The sequence below is a fragment of the Eurosta solidaginis genome, chromosome 1 (genome assembly GCF_040869045.1).
Source record: "Eurosta solidaginis isolate ZX-2024a chromosome 1, ASM4086904v1, whole genome shotgun sequence".
NCBI classification, from domain to species: domain Eukaryota; kingdom Metazoa; phylum Arthropoda; class Insecta; order Diptera; family Tephritidae; genus Eurosta; species Eurosta solidaginis.
Window position 1 is genome coordinate 68,521,294 of NC_090319.1, and position 20,000 is coordinate 68,541,293.

Consider the following 20,000-nt stretch of genomic DNA (forward strand, 5'->3'; position numbering starts at 1 on the left):
TTTACAACGAGCCTAGATTAAGTAAAAAATAAATAAAAAGATGATAAAAAAATTTAAGGACTACCTTTATATAAATGGACTAAAAAATAGAAGACAATTCTTCATTTAATACAAACATAGTCTTGTTGAATTTTGACTAAAAAACTTTAACAATAGCTCTTGTAAAAGAATTTTGGGATTTACAATTATAAAGGTGGAACGCAATCTTTCAATTTAAGGCAAACCATGTACTTGGGATTGACTAATTGATTATTTAAAATTTAAACACGTGCTCTACCTTTATAATTTTAAGTCCCAAAATTCTTTTACAAGAGCTATTGTTAAAGTGTTTTAGTCAAAATTCAACAAGACTATGTCTGTATTAAAGAAAAAATTGCCTTCTATTTTTTGGTCCATTTATATAAAGGTAGTCCTTAAATTTTTTTATCATCTTTTTATTTTAAATTGTTTAGTACTTCCTACAAAAAGGCAATTGCCACTTTGATTAGTAATTTAAGTAATTCCTAAGTGAAAAATCGTATCTTTATTTATGTGTTCAAAATAGCAAGATTTAAGAGAATTAGTGGAATTTTCGCTGACAACACTGGCGAAAACAACAGAATTCCACCTCGCAACATAACAAGAGAATTCCACCTCGTTTGTCAGGTACTTAATTTGCACAGCTGAAAATCGTGGTGAAATTCGCAAACGCCTAAAAGTATGCAAGGACGTGTATTGAGTTGGGCCTTCAACGAGGTGGAATTTCACAACGCCTGCAACACTCAGGAGGCTAGCCATGAAGGTTTGGCCAAAGACTCTCTAAATATAAGATGGTACATTGTAGAGTTCTAAAGCTTTGTGGAAATTGTGGGACGGCTGCACCAGGAATTCACCATACTTTTTGCTATGCTGTCCGCCTCAACATAGCTGATTTTATAAGGCTGTTTAACTCTGTAATCTTTGCTGTCATTTATTTTGCTTTTGGAAAAATGACCTATTTGAAATAAGCTGGCCGAAAAATATTGGCATAACAGCTTAAGTTAGATCAACAATGGAAAATTTGAGCAGATGTGACAATTTCGCACGTTCGTTGAACGAAATATTGACAATCTATTGATCATCACTAGGAAATTAGCTACATTCCATCAACTCAGCAGCACTTTAGCAATACTCTGTTATTATTTGGCTGCTCAAACACACCCATATTAATTGTGCATTAAATCTAAAATATAAAATTCAAAAATGACTGCTTGTTATGGCCGCAACATTTATTTAGTTCAAAGTTACAGCCAATAATAGCCAAAGCCATAATAATTTACACGGGTCATCAGTACTTTCTCTGATTCAAAAGCTGAACCACCAGCGCTACCGTCATCAGCTCAGTGTCATCATTGCCAAAAGTGCAAGTGAAATGTACTACGCACTCACTACTAAGTAGCGCCAAAAATTCGCTTGGAGTCATTGCGTGAATGAGCTACTATTGAGCTGGCACCGCATTGGCGCTGGCGCCATGCAATTTACATCACTAAAATTGCGCGAATACCCAGGCTCATGACTTTTTTAATCCCGATGGTGAAAACGAAAAAGGGGCAAAACGTATGGTGTATTCCTGGTGTAGCCGTTCCACTTTGTGGAGAATGAACGACTCTACAATGCTCCCTCTTATTAATCTACTCACTTTGGTTTGGCCTAATCTTCTAAATAGTTCGAATTGTGCGTTACGTAGTTCAAATTGTTTGATCAAACATTGCACTGTCACCAAGTTTTGAACTATATTTCAGGTTTCAAGTCTCTAGATATCCAGGAAGTTAGCTAAAACTCGATTGCAAGATTCCCAATTTAAAACTAGCGGAATTATTTTGATAAAATATTGCATTGTCACCGGGTTCTGACTTACGGCTCAAGTTTCATATCTCCAGCTCACCGGGAAGTTACTCAAAAATCGATTGCAAGATTCCCCTCGTTTTTCAAGGATTTGTACTTATCACACTTAGCGCGCCACCTAGCGGAATTTTGTTTTCTGTAAATTGTATTGTCACCAAGCCTCGAACTGCATGCCAAGCTTCAAGCTTCTAGGTCTCCGCGAAGTTAGTTAAAAATGGATTGAAATATTCCCAAATCAAAGCTAATTTTCTTAATATCTCTATCCATGCGCCACCTAGCGAATTTTTTTTCATCAAATATTGCATTGTCACCGGGTTCTGACTCACGGCTCAAGTTTCAAGTCTCTAGATCACCGAGAAGTTAGTTAAGAGTGGATCGCAAAATTTCCATTTTAACATACATTTTCTGTATATCTCGATCCGTGCGCCACCTGACGGATTTTTTTCACTTGCATTGTAATGTCCCTGATCTGAACTATGTTCTAAGTATCAAGTGTCTAGCTCAACGTGAAGTTACCGAAAAAGGCTTTTCCGTGGGTCAAAAATTCGTATGGAAATGAGGGGACAAACATGAAAGCGACTTAATATAAAGGTAGAAAAAAGTAAATAAAAGGATCTACATACTTTTAAAAAATATAAAAAAAAATGGCGTTATTTTTCAGAACTCTCTTTAGCAAATTTGTTAAACTATCGAAATTTCTCATAAGAATTAGAAAAAAAATTTCCTTGAAATTTTTAAATTTGTTAGCAAAAACATAAAAATGTGGGGCAATTTTTCAGAACCTTTTTTGTCGCTTTCAGAAACTCAAATATTATTTAAAAGCCGCTCAAAATAATTTTTAAATTTTATTCTTCTTTGTAAATTTTCTGACTTTTCGAAAAATTTGGCAGAACTTTTATCCCCATATTTAGAAACACCAGACAAATTTAAAGACCATACAAAACCACTTTTTTAAATTTTGAATTTTGGTCTTCTAGAAACCATGTTTATAAAAAAATTGGCGTCAATTTGTTAAACTATTATATTAAAGTTAATCAGAAGAACGAAAAATTACACTGGCGCAACGCCGAAACCAGTGTCTTTTTTTCTCTTTTAAGGAACTGTAACATTCTTCAATAACACTGTGCAACAGCCGGCTGGGTATTGGACCAAACCCACTTCTTTGTAGAGATTGAGGCTTAAGTAGACAAAGCAAAGACTCTCTAAATATAAGATGGTACATTGTAGAGTTCTAAAGCTTTGTGGAAATTGTGGGACGGCTGCACCAGGAATTCACCATACTTTTTGCTATGCTGTCCGCCTCAACATAGCTGATTTTATAAGGCTGTTTAACTCTGTAATCTTTGCTGTCATTTATTTTGCTTTTGGAAAAATGACCTATTTGAAATAAGCTGGCCGAAAAATATTGGCATAACAGCTTAAGTTAGATCAACAATGGAAAATTTGAGCAGATGTGACAATTTCGCACGTTCGTTGAACGAAATATTGACAATCTATTGATCATCACTAGGAAATTAGCTACATTCCATCAACTCAGCAGCACTTTAGCAATACTCTGTTATTATTTGGCTGCTCAAACACACCCATATTAATTGTGCATTAAATCTAAAATATAAAATTCAAAAATGCCTGCTTGTTATGGCCGCAACATTTATTTAGTTCAAAGTTACAGCCAATAATAGCCAAAGCCATAATAATTTACACGGGTCATCAGTACTTTCTCTGATTCAAAAGCTGAACCACCAGCGCTACCGTCATCAGCTCAGTGTCATCATTGCCAGTAGCGCCAATAACACCAAACTCGTGCCTGACACACAAAAATCGTTTCACTCAAAAGCGCAAGTGAAATGTACTACGCACTCACTACTAAGTAGCGCCAAAAATTCGCTTGGAGTCATTGCGTGAATGAGCTACCATTGAGCTGGCACCGCATTGGCGCTGGCGCCATGCAATTTACATCACTAAAATTGCGCGAATACCCAGGCTCATGACTTTTTTAATCCCGATGGTGAAAACGAAAAAGGGGCAAAACGTATGGTGTATTCCTGGTGTAGCCGTTCCACTTTGTGGAGAATGAACGACTCTACAATGCTCCCTCTTATTAATCTACTCTCTTTGGACAAAGTGCTATCTCCGTTTTTCGAAGTTAGCCTCCAAAAAATAGATACTGGCTTTCGAATTTCGAAATTTAATTTTTTTTGTTAACGCGTTCAGCAAATTAAAAAAGTAAAAATGTGGTCGTAGTCCACCTTTTTCTTTTATTTGAATGGCTGAATTATTTTTTTTTTTAATTTCAGTACGAGCAATTCCAGTATGTGCAGAGTATGTGCAGACATGAAAGTAGTAGCCACTACCATGGGACTATCTGACATTTCACCTCGTATTACAGCTGTTATACTAAATTTCTCAAATAAAGAATTCAGCCCTTCAACTAAGAGCGGACGACGACCACATTTTTATTGTTTTAATTTGCTGAACGCGTTAACTAAAAAAATTTTAATTCGAAATGTAGAATTTCGAACGTCGAAAGCCGATATTATTTTTCGGAGGCTAACTTCGAAAAACGGAGATAGTACTTTGTCTACTTAAGCCTCAATCTCTACAAAAAAGTTGGTTTGGTCCAATACTCAGAAAAAAAGTTGATTTTGTCGCATAGTGTAATAACTCACGACATTTTTTAAATTTTATTCTTCAAATTATGAAATTTTGAGGATTTTTTTTTTGTTTGAGAATGTTGTTGGTTTTGTAGAGAGATGTATTGTAAAGCTAGCCCGAACAAATTTATTTTATTTTCTTTCGAATTTCTGAACAATTCGGATTTTGAAAATTTTAAAAACACAGCGAATATTTCCAAACTTTTTTTAAGGGATTGTTGGACCACTAAAATAAAAAGCCCGATTAAAACTTTTTTTCGAATTGTAATTTTTTTTTTGTTTTTTTGAAAAAGTATAAAAAAGGCGTGATTTTATAGCACTTTTTTTCTTTCTCAGGAGCTCTAGAGCTACAGACAGCTGTCTAAAGCAATTTTTTTTGATTCCTTTGAAGAAATATAAAAGTGGCACGCGTTTTGAATTTGTTTGAATGTGGCGTGATGAGCTCAAATTAAAGGCTACAAGAACCAGTAGCGTAGATAGGGGGGGCAAGTTTAGGGGATAGATCCCCCCATCGGAGTAGGTAATGTATATATGTATGTATATGTATATTCAGGTTTAGTCTAAAAAAATGATCAAGGTTCTGCTCAATGTTCCGTTTTCAACTGACATCGGCATCACAGCTGATGAGGCCATTGGTGAGTTATCTAAAAAACCCATTGCACATTCTCTATCCCTCCCCATGTCCCAAGGCTATCTACGCTACTGACAAGAACAAGGTTCAATTTCTGTTAAATATTTTTTTTAATTTGCGAACTTTTTGAAAAATATGTATAAAAAATGTCATTTATCAGATTTTTTTTTTTCTTTTTCAGGAATTGTAGAATTGAAAAATTCGGATTTCGAAAATTTTAGAAATTCGGCGAAATTTTCCTACACTTTTTTCTTCTTTGAGGAACTTTAAACCTATTAAAAGGCCCAAACGGCGTAAATTTATTGAATTTTTTCTCTTTTTCAGGAGGTCTAGAACTGTTGAAAGCTACTTAAAGCAGATTTTTGCGTTCTTTTTCTCGTTTTCAGGAAGTCTATAACTATGTAAAAGTACTCAAAGCATTTTTTTTTCACTTTTCCAAGTTTTGAAATTTAATTTTATAGCAATTTTTTCTCTTTCGCAGGAGCCAAGGCGAATCTATACCAGGCCGTGGCAAAGCGAATTCAACCAATTCGCCGTGTGGAAGAATGTCAAGTCAAAAGAAAAATTTCAAATATTTCGATTAACTGACATATTAAAGTACAAGGCGTTGTATGCAAAATTATCAAGAAGAAGCAATCAGCTGTTGGGATAACAATACCTGGTACTGAATTCTCCTTTCTCAGGAACTCTAGAACAACTGACAGCTGCTTAAATCAATTTTTTTTCATTCCTCATCTTTGGAGAAATATAAAAGTGCCACACGGTGTTGTTGAATCGTTTTTTCTAGCTTTCTATAACTATTCAAAAGTATATCTGATTTTTTAATTTGATATGTCATTATTTACATATGTCTTGAGAATATAACTAATTTTTATCTCAAATAGGTAACCAAGTTACAACCAAAAACAATTTTAGCTGAATTTGCAATGAACAATTTTTATTTTTTATTTTTCGAGATCCTCTCATTGGAGGGGCGGACTTTAGCAAATTTTTTTATTACGTATGGGGACCAACCCAGACTACTGGCCACTTAAGAAAACTAAACAGAACAATTAAAAAATTATGGTTTTAAAGCTTTATACGCCATTTTAGGAGAATAAAAATATTGGCAGAAGTTTCTTCTTCTTTTGAGGAATTTTTGCACTGAAAGAAAAAACTGGTAAAATCAACCGAAATACGGATCAATTCAACCGAAATTTCTGTAAATTTTTATCCATCGCAACAAGATGTTGAATCAACTTCGCACAAATCGTTGATTCGTAATTGACCGTTTTAGTAGCCAAATGAACAAAAAAAGTTGTTGCGATAGCTTTGTACGAAAGTACCTGTGTTGCGGCATTTGCAAGGCAGATGAGTTTTTACTGAGATCTTTTCATGGCAGAAATACACTCGGATTGCTTGCCGAACAGTGCCGAGGGGCGACCCCGCTTAGGAAAAATTTCTTCGAATTGAAAAACCTTATTTCTAAAATTTGTATGTTGCTTTGCCCGGGGTGTGAACCCAGGGTCTTCGGTGTGGTAGTCGGACCACGCTACCATCACACCACGGCGGCCGCCATATAAAAAAAAAACATACGTTAATATGTGCATACATATAGTACACAGCATTCATAAGTACAAAGTAGAGAGCGCAGTGAGCGTAAAATTCTCTTTGAAATTTGCTCATGTATTGACTGTTGATCGCTGTTGAAATGACCAGTGAGATCAATTGTGTTAACAAAAAATCAATTAGATTGATTAGGAATCTGTCAATTTTACAAAATTTTGTTAACTTAAGAGCGACAATTTCTCTTCTGTTGAAATGACTAAACAAATTTTTTCGCTTGACAAAGAACTCGGTCGAATTAACCGTAATTCGATCAAATTCACCGAATCTCTGTTAAATCAAGAACAACAGAACCGATTTGTTGATTTTACTAGCACCATTTCTTTCAGTGTAGTACAATCGATAAGACAAGCGACAAAATCGTTAACTAAAATCTCGACAAATCGCATCGTTATAAGTTAGTGAATTCCACTACTGTGGTATGGATTCGTCTTATTTGTCAATATAACAAATGACAATTAAAAATATGCTATTTTCAATAATTTACAAAAAATAAAAAAACATCAAAAAAATTTAAAATTTTATTTTCGCTGCACTTGGCTTTTTCAAAAATGGGCACATATTTGATTAAGTGCAACATCTATGCGTAGTTGTATATGCATTTTATTTTGATTGCTTTAATAGTTAAGGAGGAAAGGGCTGCTATCCATTTTAACAAGAGCGTCTCAAAAACTATCGAAACTAGTTAAAAAATAAAATCGGAACTTTAAATACTTTCAAACACGAAAAGATGCTTTTTAAATCAAATGGCATTTGAGTACTTGGCGTAAGTTTTATCACAAGATGACGAATTACTAAGTCCATCGCCAGTGGACAGACACCTTCTTAGAGAAGTAGATAACCCATTCCACTTGAATACAACGGAGTTTCGAAAGTTGTACCGACTAACCCGAGACTTGTCTCATGATATTATTTCTCAACTTGATCGTCAATTAAGGGGTACAAGAATAACGGCGCTATCAACAGAGAAAAAAGAAATTGATACAGCATTTACTTACCTTTTGTTAAAATATGTAAAAACTTGCACAATAGTGACTTTTAAAAGCAGTTAGTACCTATACGGAATTTATTTATTTTTGGCATTCCTTTTGTGCATTTTTTAACATGATACAAAAAATGGAGGTAGTTCCATTTAGTGTGACGTTAGCCACTTGACTTTTGCGGGGACAATGACAATTACACCAAAAACAAGCTACCAGATTGAAAAATGTTACGAATTTTTCTAATTTTGATGGATTTCATAATAACGAATACGACTAAATTTCTTTCATAGTTATTTTAAATAAAAAAGAAAAAAAAAAAAATGAGCCCCATGCCTTGGAAATATTTTAATACGAAATATCAGCCTAGAAAAGAAGGTTTTTAATAAGTTTTTCGAGCTCCTGAAAATTGTTTTGGCGGAAGAAACATGGATCGAAGTATGCAAAGCAAGTGAATATAGCCTTCTTAAGTGTCCGTACGTTTGCTCAGAACAAAGGACGTCCTTATAAACCCACACCGCAATTGCTTAATAAATCGGCTACAAGTCCACATTTTTTATTTTTTTATTTATTGTATAATTCAAGCGTTGCGCTCTAGGAGGGAATTGTTAAACCATTTTTTAGGGAGAACATTACCCTGTAGCTCTGCAGGTTAGCCACTAGTTAGGAGAGTGTTTCTGCCCGTTGTACCCGGGATCACCTTTGGGGCAGCCCCGCCTATACACATTCTGTGCCCTTTTAGCATAGAATTAACATAGACGTGCAGACTTTGGAAGTACACTTTTTCTCAAAATGCCTTGAGAAATATCCACTGTAGGGGCATGGTAATAGGGCCATGCTAGAACAACAGGATTTTTCGTGTATTTTTTTCTGTATAGGGGTCAAGCTGCCATAAAGATATGAGTCATTATCCACTATTTTTCAACAAAATTGCATATTTTACTGTATTCTCAATCAATATATATATGCACATAAATCGTGCTAAGGCATATTATTATTGGTCATCGCGTTTTCATCCAAAAAGAAATTTCCATATCGAAAAACCACGATTTCGCTTTAACCAGTAACGGTATGGCAACGTTTCTGGCAAAACAACAAACATTATGAAACCTCAAAAATCCCCAAATACGTCCAAAAATTTTGAGTGAAACTACCTTCTTTTTTGTACCATGTTTTTTAAGTTTCGTTAAGCTGTGCTGCCACCTTTCTACTATTAAAACGAAATTTAAATGTCATTTATTTCGAGTCGTTAAAACCAAGTTAGTGAATACACTGAAAGAAAAAGACTGGTAAAATAAGCTGAAATACGGGTCAATTCAATCAACATTTCTGTCAATTATTATCCATCGCAACGAGATGTTGACTCAACTGCGCACAAATCGTTGATTCGTAATTGACCGTTTTAGTAGTCAAATGAACAAAAAAGTAGTTCCAACAGATTTGTACGAAAGTACCTGTGTTGCGGCATTTGCAAGGCAGATGAGTTTTCACTGAGATCTTTTCATGGCAGAAATACACTCGGACTGCTTGCCGAACAGTGCCGAGGGGCGACCCCGCTCAGAAAATTTTCTTCTAATTGAAAAACCTTATTTCTAAAATATGTATGTTGCTTTGCCCGGGGTGTGAACCCAGGATCTTTGGTGCGGTAGACGGACCACGCTACCATCACACCACGAAGGCCGCCATATACATACGTAAACATGTGCATACATATAGTACACAGCATTCATAAGTACAAAGTAGAGAGCACAGTGAGCGTAAAATTCTCTTTGAAATTTGCTCATGTATTGACTGTTAATCGATGTTGAAATGACCAGTGATGTCAATTGTGTTAACAAAAAATCAATTAGATTGATTAGGAATCTGTCAATTTTACAAAATTTTGTTAACTTGAGAGCGACAATTTCTCTTCTGTTGAAATTACTAAACTAATTTGTTCGCTTGACAAAGAACTCGGTCGAATTAACCATAATTCGATCAAATTCACCGAATCTCTGTTAAATCAAGAACAACAGAACCGATTTGTTGATTTTACTAGCACCATTTCTTTCAGTGTAGTACAATCGATAAGGCAAGCGACAAAATCGTTAACTAAAATCTCGACAAATCGCATCGTTATAAGTTAGTGAATTCCACTACTGTGGTATGGATTCGTCTTATTTGTCAATATAACAAATGACAATTAAAAATATGCTATTTTCAATAATTTACAAAAAATAAAAAAACATCAAAAAAATTTAAAATTTTATTTTCGCTGCACTTGGCTTTTTCAAAAATGGGCACATATTTGATTAAGTGCAACATCTATGCGTAGTTGTATATGCATTTTATTTTGATTGCTTTAATAGTTAAGGAGGAAAGGGCTGCTATCCATTTTAACAATTTTTTTCCAAAATCGTGATATTTTTTTGGGCTGACAGATGTTCGCTTAATGAAGCAAGTGACCCTGTGTGAAAAGGAAAACTTAATTATTTTATTAAATAAAATTGTATTCGAAAAAGATGTTGTGTGAAATCGCTATAACTATGATTTAATTTTATCAATATATGTGACCCGGTCTATGAAAAGGTGGCTTATGACTCAAAAAAGAAATTGCGAGAAACAGCTGTTAAAGATAAACAATGTATTTCTTCAGTTTCTTAGTAGTGTTTCTTTTGCATTATGAACAGTCATGTCCAAAAGGCAAAGCAAAAACCAGTTTCTGACCGATATTTTGGCTACATTGCCATCGAAAAGAATGCTATCAAAAAATCTGAGGATGCTTCACCAGCCACCAAAGTGGAATCAAAGGAACCAAAGCCTTCATCGTCTTTCATTTGTGCTCTTTTTTCTCTACATTTTTAGTACACCTCTAAGCAAGTTAGGACTTTCTATTTTCAACACGTGAAAGAGCGTCTCAAAAACTATCGAAACTAGGAAAAAAGTGGAAACATTTTTTTGAGTCATAAGCCACCTTTTCATAGACCGGGTCACATATATGTATCTACATTAAAATTTGTTCAGTGTATTCTTTAGCTCCACAACTCTCTTTCCAAACATTCTAAATTAAATGGAACGTAATGCCGTAATATGATTGGCTAACACAACAATAACAATTGGAACCACCCCAAGAGTGAAATCTCAAGTAGACGATATTAACACCATTTTTGTATTTCATTACATTCTTCTTTCGCATGTTCGTTCCTTTTTGAAAGGGTATGCCAGTGTAGGAAAAAAGGCTTGGCTTGGATATCATGCGGCGTACACAGGTACATACATAAGTCTTATATGTACATACATATGTATATGCAGATACATATGAATGTATTGGGATGCATTAATTTGTCGAAATGTCTGTAATAGCTATTGACTTATGGCCCTCTTTGCCTTCCTACTGTGCTTGTCTTAAAGTATTAATGCCGGAACGAATGCAAAAGTTGATTGTTGACTTTCAGCCAAGACCAGTTATTGCTTGGAGTTCTACTACCTATATCCACTTTTAATGCATTCTTCTTCTTATGTGAAATATTGGTGAATTTACGGCCTTACGTACAAAGTTGATTGATTCAAGTTATTTTCGTGCGCACAATAACTTGCCTTTTATAATTCGCCATAATACGCACTTCTGAGACATACCTACATACATATGTTCTTTATATACCTTTCTAGTACATAAGTACCTACTTAAACAGTTTTTTTTTTCAAGAAACTCCATATAATGATAGAAAAGTGAAAGCTTTAAAGGTTTTGCCTAAAAACAATTTAATGTGATTTCTTTCACAAGATAGGTTTGAGCAAACTTGAGTCATCGCCAGAGTTCAAACACTACACATTTTCAAGTTTATAATGATTATATTATTTTTGTTGTTTACGGCCTTTGAATTATAACTTTTTAAATATAAACGAGCTCTAGGCCAAATATTTGTATATTCTTAATAAAACACAATACGTGAATTTTTGATATACAATTATATTATTTAATTTGTCGATATTTCGACTTCAGTCTGAAGTCATCATCAGGACTAGGTACGAAAAGAACAAACATACATATTAAAATCATAAAAATACACATTTGCACAAGTACAGAACTTACATTTTTGAATGCAATATGTCGACTAGTGTAACAAAAATATAAGTTTACGTTGCACTGTTCGTAAACTTATATTTTTGTTACACTAGTCGACATATTGCATTCAAAAATGTATATCAAAAATTCACGTATTGTGTTTTATTAAGAATATACAAATATTTGGCCTAGAGCTCGTTTATATTTAAAAAGTTATAATGATTATATTTATTTCATTTATATTGAGAAATGTAACTTTATATTGAGAAAATACTAATTGATAATGAGAAACAGAACTTCATATTGGGATTATATTAGTTGATAATGCGAAATAAAAGTTCATATTTAGAAAATTCAAATTGATATGGAGAAACAAAATTTCATATTGAGAATATATAAGTTGATAATGAGAAATATAAATTAATATTTAGAAAATACGAATTGATAATGAGGAGTGTAACTACATATTGAGAATATGTAAATTAATAATGAGAAAACATAAATTGGTAGTGAGAACATACATATGTATCTACAAAATTTTAATTGTGGTCTGCGAGCTAGGACTACAGTGAGTCCGGAAAATATGTTCTGGAATGCAAAGAAGTATTGGAAAAACTTCTCTTGGGCCGGACCATATATCTTTACTGGGTTCCCGGTCATAAAGGGATAGAAGGTAACGAAAAGGCCGATGCGTTGGCAAAGGAGAATGCAATACTCGCTGAGTCGACGATAGACTTCCCAATCCGTTTGGGAGAAATCAAAAGGAGACAGGAGCTGCATATGATCCATCAAGCAGGAACGGCGTGTACAAAAGCGAGGGGTTGCAATATTTTTAAGATCATGTGGGTCATATCTCTAAAGAGAGGACTTAAGGCTCACGATGGGCATACTGACTGGACATTGCCTTCTGCCATAACATGCTTATATGTTAGACCTCGTCAGTAACTCCAAGTGTAGGAAGTGCAGGAAAAAACGGTTGAGCACGTTCTGTGTTCATGTCCTATGCTCGCCAAGTCAAGGCTCCAGCTATTAGGGGCGGCAGATTTGCCAGATCTCGAGGCAGCAATTAAGCTGGGTCCTAGAAAGCTGCTATGTAGTATTTGCCAAGAGGACGGAGTTATTCACATATGTCCTGTCACCTGACTGGGGTTCTTTCGTTTGACCTTCGAACAAATTCTGGTAGCACTATGGACACATTCAGTTTATATGAGGTCCTTATTGATCGGCCAGTTCAACCTGACCTAACCCAACCTAATTATTAATTCATATATTCTCATTATCAATTTGTATTTTCTCAATATCAATTTATATTTCTCATTATCAATTTATATGTTCACAATATGTAGTTACATTTCTCATTATCAATTTGTATTTTCACAATATCAACTTATATTTCTCATTATCAATTTATAAATTCTCATTATGAAATTACATTTCTCATTATAAATTTGTATTTTCTCAATACTAAATTATGAGAAATGGCTTTATATATTCTCAATATAATCTTACAGTTTCTCATTATAAAGTTGAAAAAGGTGTAGATCAAAACACCGAATAACTAAAGAAATCGCAATGTTCATAAAATGCGGAAAACTAAGGGCTTCTCCCATATGCGTTGATTCAATTTTTAATCCTTAAAATTTTTTCTCGCTGATTAGTGGAGGTATTAGTAAGTTAGGTTAGGTTAAGAGGGCGTGCGTGGGTATTACCCACACTTCCACTTGGATACATTTTTGTCCATTGTGAATGCCCTCAGCAAGTACAGGGTGGCGACACATTCGTTTAACCCCATTTTGGTCCTCAACGAACCACTTGCTTTCCCTGATGAACCCAGAAGAGGCGAGACGTCATCCTTCCCAACCTGTTCCAAGCTGTCGAAGAGCCGTGACCCCAGAAATCGGAACATCCTTCTTTGAGCCGCTGGACATCGGCAGAGAAAGTGGTAGATCGACTCCTCTTACTCGTCATCCTGACATCTTCTGAAGAGGGAGCTTGTTGGTATTCGCCATCGTCGGAGTATTGGTGCGATAGCACAATGACCTGTGATGACATCCGTAAGTACCCTCACCGCGGATGTATGTTCAGTTTGAGAAGGAAGCTGTTGCCTTTCCTATCGGGGGTGTCTCCCGGCAGTGTTTGGCAAGCGTTCCGAATATATTTCTGCCATGGAAACTTCTTAACGAAAACTTAACTACCTTGCACATGCCGTGCGGAGTCGACGTTAAACCTGTCGATCCTGTCCCGCCAAAATGTAGGAAATATTAAAAAGGTGCACGACGCAAATTAGACGAGAAGCACGGACTTAAATCTCTTCAGAGGTTATAGTGCCTTACATTTATTTTATTTTTTATTATTAAAACATCATATCAACAACACTCAAGAATGGTTAAAAACGGCTTTTTGTTGTATTCCAGTCTTAAGAAGACTCTAATGTTGTTTGAAAAAGTGAGCAGAGGGGACCGAATTCAGTCAAGAAATGTTTTGAGAAACATGCAGCAAGAAAACTGGCCGTTAAATTACAAGGATAGCAACAATGTGTCTATGAGTGTTTTTATACTCAGCGCGCTTTGCACACAGAGTATATTAACTTTGATTTGAACACGGTTGGTTGTACAGGTATAAAGGAATTGAGATAGATATAGACTTCCATATATCAAAATCATCAGTATCGAAAAAAAATTTGATTGAGCCATGTCCGTCCGTCCGTCCGACTGACCGCTAACACGATAACTTGAGTACATTTTGAGGTATATTGATGAAATTTGGTATGTAGGTTCCTGAGCACTCATCTCAGATCGCTATTTAAAATGAACGATATCGGATTATAACCACGCCCACCTTTTCGATATCGAAAATTTCGAAAAACCGAAAAAGTGCGATAATTCATTACCAAAGACGGATAAAGCGATAAAACTTGGTAGGTGGGTTGACCTTATGACACAGAATAGAAAATTAGTAAAATTTTGGACAATGGGCGTGGCATCGTCCACTTTTAAAAGAAGGTAATTTAAAAGTTTTAAAAGCTGTAATTTGGCAGTCGTTGAAGATATCATGATGAAATTTGGCAGGAACGTTACTCCTATTACTATATGTACGCTTAATAAAAATTAGCAAAATCGGATGACGAACATGCCCACTCTTTAAACAAAATTTTTTTATAGTCAAATCTTAACAAAAATTGAATATCTTTACAGTATATAAGTAAATTATGTCAACAGTCAACGCCAGTAATGATATGGTATAACAAATTACAAAAATAAAAGAAAATTTCAAAATGGGCGTGGCTCCGCCCTTTTTCATTTAATTTGTCTAGAATACTTTTAATGCCATAAGTCAAACAAAAATTTACAAATCCTTGTAAAATTCGGTAAGGGCATACATAGCCTCTGTGACGATAACTGTTTTCTGTGAAAGTGGGCGAAATCGGATGAAGCCACGCCCAGTTTTTATACACAGTCCACCGTCTGCCCATCCGCTCGGCCGTTAACACGATAACTTGAGCAAAAATCGATATATCTTTACTAAACTTAGTTCACGTACTTATCTGAACTCACTTTATCTTGATGTAAAGAATGAGCGAAATCCGACTATGACCACGCCCACTTTTTCGATATCGAAAATTACGAAAAATTTAAAAAATGCCATAATTCTATACCAAATACGAAAAAAGGGGTGAAAGGGATGAAACATGGTAATTGGATTGGTTTATTGACGCAAAATATAACTTTGGAAAAAACTTTGTAAAATGGGTGTGACACCTACCATATTAAGTGAAAGAAAATGAAAAAGTTCTGCAGGGCGAAATCAAAAGCCTTGGAATCATAGCAGGAATACTGTTCGTAGTGTTATATAAATAAATTAGCGGTACACGACATATGATGTTTTGGGTCACCCTGGTCCACATTTTGTTCGGTATCTCGAGAACGCCTTCACATATACAACTAAGGCCTACTCCCTTTTAAAATATTCATTAACACCTTTTATTTGATACCCATGTCATACAAACACATTCCAGGGTTACCCTAGGTTCAATTTCCACATTCTGAATTTCCCTTATTTTGTCTCTCTCTCGGCTGAGTATGTAATGTTCGGTTACACCCGAACTTAGCCTTCCTTACTTGTGGAATTTGTTTTATTCCAGTACGTTTGATAAGTTTGTGGAGGAGTCCTATGAAGAAGTATTAGAAACTGTAATTTTTTTGTTTGTTCAAAAACGATCTCGAACATCGATCCTAGGGTTGGGATATATGTATGTGAACGCGTAGACTAACTATTGTAGATTTTTGTAGATTAGTGCATGTGTAAACGTGGTCTAACCTAAAAATACGACAAATTATTTCGTTCTTACGAATAATCATATTTCACTAAAGGAAAAATTATGTATCACCTGAAATTTTAACGCCACCCTAATCTACATTCGTTTGAATGACAATTATTCCACAAATGGTTTAATGAAAATCAACAAAAATATAAAAAGGCTTTTATCTTATCCAAAATAAATAACGATGATGTATAAAAGTTCATCGATACTCCTCGAATCGATTGTGAGCAGTTGAAATGTATTTCAAGCAAAAAAAAAGCAGATGCCCCACTGACCAGCCGGAGTGTGCTAATGGGTTTTGAGATGTTCTTGATTACAAACAGAACATTTTATATACACTGACAGTTTTCTAATGAAATTTATGGGCCATATTTCAAGAAAATAAGCACTTGATTTTTCTTAATCATAAAAAATAAAATGTATATACAGAAATTTACATAAAAAATCCAAAGTGTGAAGTTTTTACTTAGAAAGTAATTATTCGTGTGGAAATGTTTTTATAGTCCAGAACAAGGCGCATTTCAGTACCAGGTGTTGTTATCCCAACAGCTGATTGCTTCTTCTATATCCCATAAAACGCCTTTTACAAAAATATGTCAGTAATCGAAATCAATAAAAATTTTCTTTTGACTTGACATTCTTCTGCACCACCTGGTATGGAGTTCTATTGTCGGTTGTCGGTCGCCATATTAACCACTTGACAATAAAAGGGCTAATTAAACTTCCTTAACTCTAACGCCATAGTCGTAACCATACCCATATCCATCTCCAATGTGATCTATTAATGGTGCCTTAACCTAAAAATCGTGAAAATTTCATAAAAATGAAGCAAACGCAAAAAATTACAAACATATTCCACAAAAATAAGTCTCTTAGTCATAACGTATCCAAAACAATTAAAAAAATCTACAAAAAGTTATTAAATTCACCAACTCAAATAGTTTTAGGATATGGATATGGCGAGAAATCAAAAACCAAAAGGTTGGATATGGCATGGTTATGGCGTTAGCGTTATGGTATGGCACCATTAACCGATTACATAGATTTCCATAAGGTAGGTTCGATCAGCCGTTTTATCTGGTTATGGTTTTATGGTTATAAGTCACCATTATTTGGCCTTAAAGGCAGAGCCACAATGAAGTTTTTCATAATGATGCGTTAAACGCATGCCAGTAGCATCGCCACAATCACGCGAGATGTTGCGTTTATAAATATAAAGGAACTTCAGACTTGGCAATTAAAGTTTATTTCGCCATGTTCATGCACATACAAAATTTCGCGGGGCACTGTTACAAACATTCTCACTATACAATAAAAAAACTTGCTAATATATATTGTGTTCTATTCATTTATTAAATTGCAGTTTTTAACTGTGGAAAATGTTAGAAAAGTACCAACGAGTGGGAAAAATAATTTCACTTGCAAAGAGTGAAAGCACCGTTAGCCAAGGCAAGTGTCGAATTCCTCTTCTTATGCTTTGCTTGCAACAAAAGTTGGAAGTTGGCAACTTTTTGATGTCAGATGAAGCCAGTGTCACTCGATCTGCCGTTCTCCATAAAAATGCGTGCAATTTACTCATAGTGCATAAGATTGCGTTAAACGCATTTATATGAAAAACTTATTATGTAACGGGGCCTTAAAACAGATTATGACATTTCATGATACCCTGTCAACTAAGAAAAATCTTTCATATTTTTTGGTTTCATAATTTTATTGCAATTTTCGTACGCTTTTAAGAATTCTCGAGTCTTGCCGGGAAAAACTAGCAATTTAAAAGAAATTATGTTTATTTCGCCGTGATATATATACTGCGAGTAGAGTGCACTAGTCATTGAAAACCTTTGAACATTAGATCTCGCTTAGCCAGGCTGCCTTTTGTTCAAGGATCTGGGCCTGAAGGCAGCGAATTATTTTACCAAAATTTCATATGTATCACGGGAAATCGCCGACGTTTTTCCTACGGTTATTAAAGAACAACTACCATAACATTTAACGCTCATATAGGGGTATATAATCTCAACCAAAGCAGTTGTTCCAGCTGGTTTTTTAGTTACCCGCCGTAGTCTTCAGCTTCGACATCTCTAAACCACTTATCATCAAACGGCTGATCAATATCAGATGCGGTAAAACGTAGACCTAGCAGAAATCTCTCACAAATCCATAACTTTGGCACAATCTTTGTTCAGAAAAAGTATCATCCCAAATCATCCGTGATTTCTATAAAACCAGTAAAACTGCTAGTTATAGGTCTAGGACTGTACTCATAAATCTCGCATTAAATTTCTACTAAAGTCTTGAGAAAGTTTTATAAATATATTTCAATTAGTAAAATAAGGAAACTGTCAAGATGTTTATTTCCCCCTATTCCTTTTTTGTATATTTTACGCTCTCATTTTACAACAAAACCAAATTTAAACATGCCCTAATCCATAATAAATCGTCAATAGATAATCTACGCGTTTACATATGTTCCATCCCTATGAACTAGATCATTTTCTGTCAAATTTTCACGTGTCTCTCTTATTTTGTGGTTCCAATTAGAGATGATACTCTAGAGGTGGAACTTTTTCTATGAAAAAAAATTTTCATCTCTAAAATTAAATCATAATTACCGATGATGGCGTGGTTAAACTATATGGTTGGCTCATCTGTAAAGCAACAAATTATGTCTGTTCAAATTGTCATAATCTGTGTACTGGTGTTGGTGCGAATGGTATGGAATGGAAACATAAAACTTGGCAGTCTCTGTATGTGTAAGAAAATGTTGCCAATGTGTTGGTTTCATTTTGAGTTTGCCATCTCTTTTGACAACCCCATCGACCATGCAATGAAATAAATAAAATCAGCTGATGAGATGAGCCAACCATATAACTGAACCATGGATGATGGAAGTGAAAATTTACATTGGAAATACTAGCAGACCCGGCAGACGTTGTTCTGCCCTAAATTTGGCCTACCTGCATACATTTTAAAAAGCTTTTTCCGTCTAAATCTGCCGTCCCCCTCTTCACTTTTTCCTAATCCTTTTATTCACCCCTCCCTCCTTCCTTTTCGCTTCATCTATCTCCATCTTCATCTCATTCTATCTCTCTCTTAGTTTATCTCTTTTGTTCCAGTCCCAGTCTTAGTCCCACTCCGAGTCTCAGTCGCAGTCCTAGTCCTAATCCCAGTCGCAGTCCGTCTCTGGTATACTTCCCGGAAAAAAGCATCGTAAATATTAATATAGGCAAATTTATATACGAAATTTCAGGCAAATCGAATAGGACGTATTTAATAGGTATGTGGGTATTATTAATTCATGTCTCTATTTCGGCTTCGCATGCATATTAATCAGTTTTGCCAGGTCGATGCGACTAAATCGAATATCACAATGAAATTTACTTTGGAGCTCGTAACAACAGCTTTCATTTGATATCCATATTACCCACACATTCTAGGGGTATCGGGGTCCACGTTTTGGCCTATATCTCGAGACCCTAGTCACCCAGCGGTATAATATATTACTCTGTACCAAAGCACTCATCAACAGCTTTTATTTGACGCCCATAATGTAAAAACAGTGTCTAGGCATTCACGGGCCCACGTTTTGGCCTATATCTCGATACCCTAGTCACCCAGGTGTATGAAAACTACCCTCTACTAAAGCACTCATCAACAGCTTTCATTTGCTATCATATTCTATAAACACATTCTAGGGGTAACCTGGTCCACGTTTGAACAAAATCGACTGACGCATCTCTTCAAACACCGGCGACCAATTAACACACATTTTAGCCTTTCCTTTTATATATATAGATTTTTATTTTTCACAGTTCACTATAATATTAAAACGAAATGCAGATATTCATTGCTTTTGAAATTCGGCTTAAAAATTGCATATGGAACAATTAAAGACTCCTGA

At 35.1% G+C, this 20,000-nt stretch overlaps 1 protein-coding gene across 2 annotated transcripts in view; it reads right to left on the reverse strand.

Moving 5' to 3' along the window:
* The window catches only part of pnr (pannier), a 121,150-nt gene that overhangs the window by 8,058 nt on the left and 93,092 nt on the right, over window positions 1–20,000 (reverse strand). The gene's annotated exons all lie outside the window — the stretch shown is intronic.